The sequence below is a fragment of the Felis catus genome, chromosome A3 (assembly GCF_018350175.1).
Source record: "Felis catus isolate Fca126 chromosome A3, F.catus_Fca126_mat1.0, whole genome shotgun sequence".
NCBI lineage: Eukaryota > Metazoa > Chordata > Mammalia > Carnivora > Felidae > Felis > Felis catus.
The window spans coordinates 133,855,062-133,864,997 of record NC_058370.1 but is presented as its reverse complement, the minus strand read 5'-3'; the positions used below and the strand labels follow the sequence as shown (position 1 = coordinate 133,864,997).

The 9,936-nt window shown below is 45.9% G+C and overlaps 1 long non-coding RNA gene across 1 annotated transcript; it reads right to left on the bottom strand.

Moving 5' to 3' along the window:
- Positions 1-5,378: 5,378 nt before the first annotated feature.
- LOC123384234 lies at positions 5,379-8,615 on the bottom strand. The gene is made up of 3 exons (XR_006594963.1): positions 8,490-8,615; positions 7,508-7,625; positions 5,379-6,476 (listed from the first exon to the last, which is right to left on the bottom strand). It is a non-coding gene; the product is annotated as an uncharacterized LOC123384234 (long non-coding RNA).
- Between the last annotated feature and the right edge of the window lie 1,321 nt (positions 8,616-9,936).

Genomic DNA, 9,936 nt, shown 5'->3' with positions numbered 1-9,936 from the left:
GTCGGGGGCAGCCTCACAGCGTCTCCCACCCACCAGGGCTAAGTGTCACTGGGTGTATCTGACTCTGTGCCCTAGCTGCAACCGCAGCCTGGCAGGGATCTGTGAAGGGGAGCCTTCTGGCTTCTGCCCTGCCAACGAAGGGCCCAGAAAGTGGGAAATTACCAAGTTATCCAAAGGATGGCACCTGTTCATTATAGACCATCACTGCAATGTGTAATGGCAAAGACAGTGAGAAACAACCTAAGTATCCAATAAAGAAGCAAATGATCGGGGCTCCTGGGTGGCTCCGCTGGCTGAGTGTCCGACTTCAGCTCAGGTCATGATCGCACAGTTCATGGGTTCAAGCCCCGCGTCGGGCTCTGTGCTGACAGCTCAGAGCCTGGAGTCTGCTTCAGATTCTGTCTGTCTGTCTGTTTCTCTCTCTCTCTCTCTCTGCTCTTCCCCCACTCATGCTCTGTCTCTCTCTCTCTCTCAAAAATAAAAAAAAATAAATATAAAAAAATGTTTACAAAGCAAATGATCAAATAAAATACAAACTATGACATGACATCCTGCAACCAGTAAAGATCCCAGGTTTCAAGAAGTTCTCGTGATCTTGGAATTTGTATATTCGTGCTATGATGTTACAAGGAAAAAAGCAGGATGTAATTCTGCCTACACAGTTAATCCCAACTTCCAAAATAAAGCTGGAAAAACATAATGCAAAACATGGATGGTAGATTCTTCTGAGTTGATTTTACTTTTCCTCTTCATCATTTTTTAATTTGCAAGTTTTCTATAAAGCATTATATTTTTCTTTGAAAAAGCATAATGTGTTCTTTATATCAGTATGAAGTGTTCTCCTCCCTCTGCCAAAAAGGTTTCACATTCTAGTCCAAAAAAGTTCCCATCTCTCATTGAAATATAATCTACTTAAAGGTTTTCATAGGCCTAAAAACAAAATCATTTATAAGTGATTTTTTTTTTTAAGGAGGAAGCAGTTTCAGGATGCTTTGTCAACATATACTATTGCTTTGAATTTCTCCATGGGATAAAGTCTGACTCAAGTTCCCACTTGCTAGGTCTAAGATAGGAGTATCAGCTAAGCTGCTACAACAAAAGGTTTCTAACACACTGTGGCTTTAAAGTTAAATTTATTTCTTCTTCAAGTAACAGCTCAGAGGTGAGCAATCAGAGATTCTAAGGCGGCTGTGCACGGTGGGGCTATTCCGTGACCCACACTCCATTCCTCTGCTTTCGGTACTTCCGGCCAGGGCGCCATGTGCATTGTGCAGTCAAAGCTGACTCACCTCCAACCATTTCCACGTTCCCACCCACGCCAAGGAGGAAAAGGAAACCTCAGGGTCACACGGCCTCCCATCTAGCAGTAAGGAGGCTGGAACTGCGGTATCTACTTGGGTGGCTCTGTGCCCTGATAACATTCTGAGAGGTTCCATCCCTAAATGAGAGAAGAGGAGGATGGGAGTTGAGGAACAATTAGCCACCTCAGCCACGCTCAGTCCAAGCCGTTAGTGTTGAGTTCTTGCGGGCACATGGGCCACTGTCCCACCCACCCAAGTGCCTGTGTAACACGTTCCTGCTTCTTACCTGCCCTTCCCAGTCTCAGAGAACCTCACCTTGTCTGTGGAGACCCCTCCCTTCTTAAATCCTCACATCTCAAACTCGGCGGATTCTTCTCTTTCTTGAACGGTACAGCTAATTCCCTGTAGGGCATAGACCTTGCAAATACAAAAGTCTGGGTTGAATGGTCTCCAGGGTATCCTACTCAGGCCTGGAATCTTCTATTCTTTTCAAACATCAAAAACAAACAAGTGGTTCTCCCTCCGAGGGAAAGGAGAGCTCAGGCTTCCAGAGGACGGGAGAAATATTTTTGCTATAATATTTTCCAGATGGGTCTACCGCAGCAAAAACAAATTGTGTAACACTGTATGTTAACTATACTGGAATTTAAAAAAACTTAATTAAATAAACCCCAAATTACAGGCTGAATCAATAGATCTCCATCCTACAGTAAATTGCAAATAAATCTCTAAGCTATGCAAGTGTTATGGGCTGAATTATGTCCTCCTAAAATTCATGTGCTGAAGTCTTAACTTCAGCACCTCATCACGTGACCTTCCGTGAACACAGGGTCTTTAAACAGCTAATTATGTTACAATGAGGTCATTAGGGTGGCCCTAATGCAATATGACCGGTGTCTTACAGGAAGAGGTTAGGACATGCACGCATGCACACACACACACGCGCACACACACACACACACACACACGAAAGCACGTATGGGAAGGCGGCTGTCCACAAGCAAAGGGGACAGGCCTCCGGAGGAACCAGCCCTCCAGACATGTTGTTTAGGAGTTCCAGCCTCCGAAGCTTCAAGAGAGAGAATGCATTTCTGTTGTTTAAACCATTCGGCCAGTGGTGCGTTGTTATGGTAGCTTGGGGGAAATGTGACATGATTCTGAGCATAAGGCAGGTATTATAGCCGAAGATCCATCAGCATTTGCTGACTTATAAGCAGTAGGATTTAGAGTAAGGACTATGGACTGCAAATTCGGACTTCTGTAATTAAAAAAAAAGTTTTTTTAATGTTTATTTTTGAGGGAGAGAGAGAGAGAGAGAGAGAGAGCATGAGTGGAGGAGGGGGAGAGAGAGAGAGAGGGAGATACAGAATCCAAAGGCTCCAGGCTCCCAGCTGTCAGCACAGAGCCCCACACGGGGCTCGAACTCACGAACCACAAGATCATAACCCAAGCCGCAATCTGATGCTTAACCGCCCAAGCCACCCAGGCGCCCCTAGGACTTCTGGATTCTAATTCCAGACAGGCCTTCACCCCCTGCCCTGCCTGGTGCCCACCGTGTAACTTCGCTAAACCGTAGGTTCCTCCCCTACCTGAGTAGCCCCTTTGCCAGCTTTGACAACGTGTGCTTCATGCAACACGAGAACTCAAAGATACCAGCACCTCTAGGCAAAAGGGCATCTAAAGGGCAACTCCGGGCAAAAGGGTGGGCAACTAAATCTGGGCATCTCCAGACTCTGTATCCCACTTCGGAATGCCCTAAGGCCCATTAGCATCTTGAAGGACCTAAAAAAGTCCTGCAGGAAAGAAAACTGTTGGTTTACTATGTATTTCCTAAGCCGACGGGAGTGCAGGACCCTTTCCCCCAGCTCTGCCACACTCATAAACTTCCGAAGGTGCTAATGTCTCACAGATCTGACTTGAATAATGCTGCGCTGTCACTTTGCAGCATCAGAGAAACATTCTGACGCTTGTTAAAACAGCGAGGTAGACTTCCTTCAGGACTACGGCCAGGGAGGTCAACTCTGTCACAACAGGGTGAGGGATGGGGCTCAACTCTGAACATAGCGAGGACGAGGGGGGATGATGGCCAGGGTGCAGACTGAGGGGTCCGTGGGTAGAAAATTACTGAGAGGAGAGATCAAGATTTGAGGGGTTCTTGCTCACCCGACCCAACAGGGTCATCAGGGAAGGCAGGCTGGCATGATCAGATATTAAGAGTAGGGCGCCGATGAGGGGGGCGCCTGGGTGGCTAGGTCAGCTAAGCTTCTGACTTTTGATTTTGGCTCAGGTCATAATCTGATGGTTCGTGGGATAGAGCCCCATGTCGGACTCTGTGCTGACAGCACAGAACCTGCTTGAGATTCTCTGTCTTTCTGCCCCTCCCCCCACTCAAATAAATAAACTAAAAAAAAAAAGGAAGGAAGGGATAAGGAACCTGACCGAAGGCTGTCAGACATCCAGAGTGGGGCCATTGTTGCTAAAACTAGGTTGAGCAGGTTGAAGACAAGGCCCAAGGACATGGTGTCATCAGAGAGGCTCAGAGGAGGCTGACTCAGGCTGAACTGTCACCACGTCCACCTGCCACCTGTCATCACAACAAGAAGCTGCCATGAAACCTTTAGCACTTCATCTGCTCCTAATTCCTTGGTAAATAATTTCAAAACAGTCTCACTCTACGAGAGGAAAGAAGGATGGGGCTCCAACAATAGGATTTCAGCCATGTTGGTTTCAGCCTAATTCTTTTCTCGGCCTAATTATTATACACGATCTTCAGGGAAACAGAAAACATGTGTGAAGTCGCACCCGCCCAGCATCCCTGGTCTCGGACTTGACCTTGCCCAGCCCTCGTCCTACCCAGAAGCCTTCCAGGCACTTTCCAACCACACAGAGGAGTCACACGGCAGAGGAGCCCCTGGCCAGCCGTGGCCAAGAAAAGTCCGAAGACTATTTCCATCCACAGCGCGACCACATCCGCTGCTTTCTCTGTCTGTCACCTCTCTGTAGTCACAGCAGCTGTAGGACATTTCTACGGTGAGGTGACAGCATCGTGTTTCACTGGAACGTGGATTTGTGCGAAGTGAGAATTCTGTGTTCACAAAAAATGTGGCAAAAACAGTGGTGGTATGTTTTGCCCCAAAACTTCACTATTCATCAGGGAGCTATTTATGACAAAGCCTCCGTCAACTGGAGACTGGTTTACGTAAACCAGTAAACCTTCCGGAAGCAAATGCTTCTTTTGCACCGATACTCACCCCTAGGACTAAAACTAAACTCCAAGAATATTGAATAATGATAAAAGGTGAATGAACACGAAACTAGGCTACAATCACCTGGAAGCTTGAACATCGACACATGCCGGGGTCCTGAGATTCCCTTGATCTAGGGCCATGGAGAAGGAGGGGTACTCTGAGCTTTTAAAAGAAAACATATTAAAAATCTCCCCAGGTAACTTTGATGTCTGACCAAGGTTGAGACCATTGATCTATTTCAGCTTCCTCACTTTACGGATGAGGAAATTCAGGCCCGGAGAAGGAGAGGAACTTGTAGAAGGCCACACAGCGAATTAGTGGCAAAGCCAAAAATAAAAACTGACATGATGCGGTGCTGCAGGTGGTAAAAGGTTTGCTTCCCTTCACCTAGTGACCAGCACACATGTTCACTTACAGCCTTGGAAAACTAGAAAACAAAACCGAGAATCTATTGACTAGTGTTCATCTGAATTCCCTCAGGATTTGCATGTCCTGATTCCAAGAGTATGAAGTTGATTAAGAGTAATTGAGGGGAAGCATTATATTTCAGTGCTTGTGAGTACAAGTTTCTGATTATCTATCATTATGTGCATCATGCATTATATGCATCACAACAAATACATATCACCATAATCTCATTATCTCATAATCTCATAATCTCAAGGTAATGGATACCGGGAAAAGTCACAATAGAATAAAATAGGGACTCAATTTTTACAGAAGGCCGTGAAGAAAAGGTTGACTGGGACTTTCTCTCGAAAAATGGAAACATATCTTCTATCTACCGTTGCTAGGACAAGCTACCTCGTAGAGTGAACACAAGAGGAACTAAATATTGATTGTTTTTATTGGCATTATTTCCCCAAACAACCAACCACATCCTTCACTTCCCATTTGACTTTCAAAAAGTGATCTTTAAGAGAGGCACGTCTGCAAAAACATTCCAGAGCTTCGGGTGATTTTTCCCAAGGGTTTCTCTTAACCCTCTGTTATTCACATCCTTCTCCTCAAGCAGTGTTCTTGTGTTCTACTTAGTTGTTCACTGGTCTTCACTGGGACCAGCCATTCACCGACCTCACTTCACCAGCTTCGTGAAAATCCCACATCTTTTGAAAATGTTACAATATTCCTGCACAAACAATTTGCATGGGTTCGCATTACATTTCCAGATACAATTTGTGAGAGATTGGTGGAGATGTAACTAGAGTTATCCGGGACAGATATCAATATTAAGTGGGAAAGACATTTGAATGGGGACTGATTCCTCAAGGGGTCAGTCCTTCAGAGAATATCTCCTGACATGACACGTCTTCTCCATACAGATATTTATAACTGTGGAGACTTGGCTCATGATTGCTCAGACAATGAGCATACCCTACGGTAGGTGGTAAACCCAGTGGATTAATGGTGTTCTTGGAAATGGCTCCGGCCATCTTTGTATGGAAGAAAAACAAGATTTGCATCTCGTCCAACCATGGTAGCTATTCTTTGCCTAGAATACCTCTTAGCTTCTTGAGACAACAGCCTCCTGATTACAGTGGGAGACACATGTCCATGCTGGGTCAATTACTGTACCCCGTGCTCTGAGGTGGTAACAGGATCTTCCTTCTTCCATAAGTGAAAATTTCATTTCTACACCTCTAGTTTCTCAGCTAGCTTCGTGGCCAGCAGCCCATACAGCCCAGGGCAGCCTTAGATGCCTGGAATCAGAATTTGTGAAGACAACTTTCTAAAGACAGAAAGATGATGCTGGTGATGTCTTCTCCACCTTAAGGACTTGTTATCTTCAGATGTCATCGTCTTGCTTGGATCTATCTACTAGTTGGCATACACCTGTCTGACGTCTTGATGGCTCCCCTTCTCCTGTGCTGTTACCGCAGGAGTTTGGGCAGTGGCCTTCCTCAGGGAAAGGAGATGGGAGGGTATCCTGAGGACAAAAACAAGAGGCTCACACACTCAAGCTTCCTGACTGTATGCTGAGGGGACAAAGCAGAGACATGTAGGCCCCCACCCCTCAGTTCAGAATGATCTGAGCTGACAATTGATCTGCTGCCCAGCAAGGGGTTTCAGAGGAAAATACACTTTCAACTGAAGTGCGGGAATGGACCTGAGGCAGGTCTGACTCCTGGGTCTGGTTAACCATATGATGAGCTTGGAATTGACTTTCAGTCAACCCAGAGTCCTAGTCAACGTTCTGTGTGTGCTGGGGGAAGGGGGAAAGGTGCCACTTGCTTACGTGTGACGAGGACATAGGCATGTAGGCAGTATCCAAAGTCAGGTGCAGTGGTGCAGGGGATGGGAATTTAAGCCACACCTTCCCCACGAGAACGGCAAAGCAAGTCACTTTCCCTGGTGGGGTCCTCATGCCAGGCAATGGTACTACCAGTCGGGCACTACTTGAGGTTCTGGGAAACCGCATTTACGTCTGTGTGGTCTTCTGCCTTATATTATGATCCCCAAAGAGTTTTTTACCAGCCACCATTAAACTCCCCTTGTAACCTCTTCTTACCACGTGTCTTTCACCCATCACATTGCCACCCCTGTGTGACAGCCGTGTAGCAAGATTGAGACCACAACTGGGAAAAGACTTAACTGTTTCAGTGTGTCTGACCTGAGTCCAGGAGTCCTTGGGGAGAACCCTGGCCTTCTGGGTCAGTTAGGTCACAACGCTGTAAATGATCGCCTGCAGGGAGCCCATTAGAGATTCAAGGTTACCACAGACACACGAGGAAAGGGCCCTTTTACTCTTTTCCTTTCGGAAAGGCAGATTCTTACTGAATACGCCAGCAGCCTCCACTAGCCTTAACTCTATTAACCTTACGGTACCGTAAAGTGAAATTCACAGTGTAAGCCAGTCCACGCGACCAGCAAGTTCAGGAGCTGGCTGGAAGGGTCTGGCAGTAAATGTCGTAATACAGTTACCTCATACCAGAGCTGCTTTCAATACTTATAGCTCACCTTGGAGACGTTCCAAAGGTTGTGAGTGCAATTTTCCACTTGGACATGTTAAAAATCATCATGGGTAAATTGTCCCAAGGATGGTGTTGGGTCTTATGCCAACGTAATTTCCTGTGAACTGAACAAAATTGCTCTTATGGCACTGAAAGGCTTATATTTTATCAGTGGAAATAGACTTGGAAATTATTCCTTCAACCTGGGTTGTATGGAACTTGCTCTATTGGCAATGTGACCCCCAGTTACCTTGATCCATAAAAATAGTACCCAGTTCGTTTCTACCGTATTTCAGGAAATGGCTCCATGGAATAGATTCCCCCGTGCCTGGTGCCTCCAAAGCCCTGGGAGAAATTCAAAAGCTACTCCCCTCCCTTGAAGCCACATCAGATAACTGCCTTCCTGTGGGACTCTAAAGGCTCACACTGACATTGCATTATAAACTGTGAAACGTTAACAGCATAAATGGCCATCTTGGGAAGATATGTGCTCTAATAGGCTAGGAACGGTGTGTAAGTGTCCCAGATAATTCAGTCATTATTAATTAGGACATAAAAAAAGATTGAAGATGAAATAGCCAGCCTTCTAAAGACTCGTGCCACGAGACAGACTTATTGTGTGCTTTGATTGATTGTTGGTGGTTTCAGAAGCTCATGAAGGTGGGTGGTGCTTTTATGTTACTGAGCTTCTAGGGTTTCACTTCCTTCCCTCACCTGCTTAAAAAAGACACAAAGGGGGCACCTGGGTGGCTCAGTCGGTTAAGCGTCCGACTTCGGCTCAGGTCATGATCTCGCGGTCCGTGAGTTCGAGCCCCGCGTCGGGCTCTGGGCTGACAGCTCAGAGCCTGGAGTCTATTTCAGATTCTGTGTCTCCCTCTCTCTGACCCTCCCCCATTCATGCTCTGTCTCTCTCTGTCTCAAAAATAAACGTAAAAAAAAAAAAAAGACACAAGATTTACCTTGCTGAGAATTAAGGGAGGGATACTAACGTGTATTTGGAAATAGATTCCAGAAGTGAGCTGGAGGGGCATCTGGGTGGCTCAGTCAGTTGAGCATTGGACTCTTGATTTCAGCCCAGGTCATGATCTCATGGTTCGTGGGTTTGAGCCCTGATCTGGGCTCTGTGCTGACAGTGCAGAGTCTGCTTGGGATTCTCTCTCGCCCTCTCTCTCTGTCTCTCCCGCTTGTGTGCTTGTGAGCTCTCTAAATAAACAAATAAATAAACAAATACACTAAAAAAAAAAAAAGAAGTGAGCTGGAGAAAAGGAATGATGAAACTCCAGCAAACTCAAAGATAGAGGGGTATGAAGTAAGAAGCAAGTGCATGACCACTGGGCCCACTAAAAGCAGGCAACTGCTGTTGAAAATGAACCCTGGGAAGAATCAAATAATAACTTAACGTAGCAAAAAAAAAAAAAAAAAAAAAAAAAGCACTTCTGCGGATTCAGCTAGACATAAGAAGGATTATTGGGAATGAAAATGAAAGAATTTTTCAATTTAAAAATTCAACAGGCTGAGAAACAGACTTCACTGTGGCCTGGGTTGCAGTCTGCTTGATAGAGGGGAGGACTGGGTTCTGTCAAAACTGAGCCAAAACAGACTTGGAGATCATTCTGGAAAACATAAGGCACATGGGGGAGAGATTTAGGAAACATAACATGGAAAACAGGAATCAATCCTGGAACACAAAACATGTAGGAGATAAAGAGGAGTGATAATGAAACAATTTTTAAAAACCTCATCTGGGGCGTCTGGGTGGCTCAGTCTGTTAAGCGTCCAACTTCAGCTCAGGTCACGATCTCGCGGTCCGTGAGTTCGAGCCCCGCGTCGGGCTCTGGGCTGACGGCTCAGAGCCTGGAGCCTGCTTCCGATTCTGTGTCTCCCTCTCTCTCTGCCCCTCCCCCGTTCATGCTCTGTCTCTCTCTGTCTCAAAAATAAATAAAAAACGTTAAAAAAAAATTTTTAAAACCTCATCTGAAGCAAGATAAATCTACAGAGTAAGTGTCCCCCAAATCAGGCAAGATTGGATAAGAGACGCACATCCGAGCATATTCTCATAAAATTCATATATTCCAAAGAGCAGGAATCCTTCCAAGAGATGGCTTAAACTACAGAAGGCCCAGACACCTGATTTTTGGTTCAAAGAATCACATGCTGAACGCTCAAGAATGTGCTGGTGGAGTTTGTACCTGTCCTTTGCCCTTAGAGCACATGGGTAGACATCCAGAAGAGTCAGAAGGGGCCAGAAGGTATGGCCCCGCTTTCCGAGAAAGCGAAAGTGGGCTTCTCACACCTGTAGACTGCCGCTCTTGAAGGTCTTTGGCCATGAACCATCCATGAGGACTCAAGGGGCCTGGGTGCTACCTGTTCATCTGGGACAATGCTGTGCCATTTCTTCCCTGTTCATCCAGCTCCGCAGAAATGTTTTCACATCCT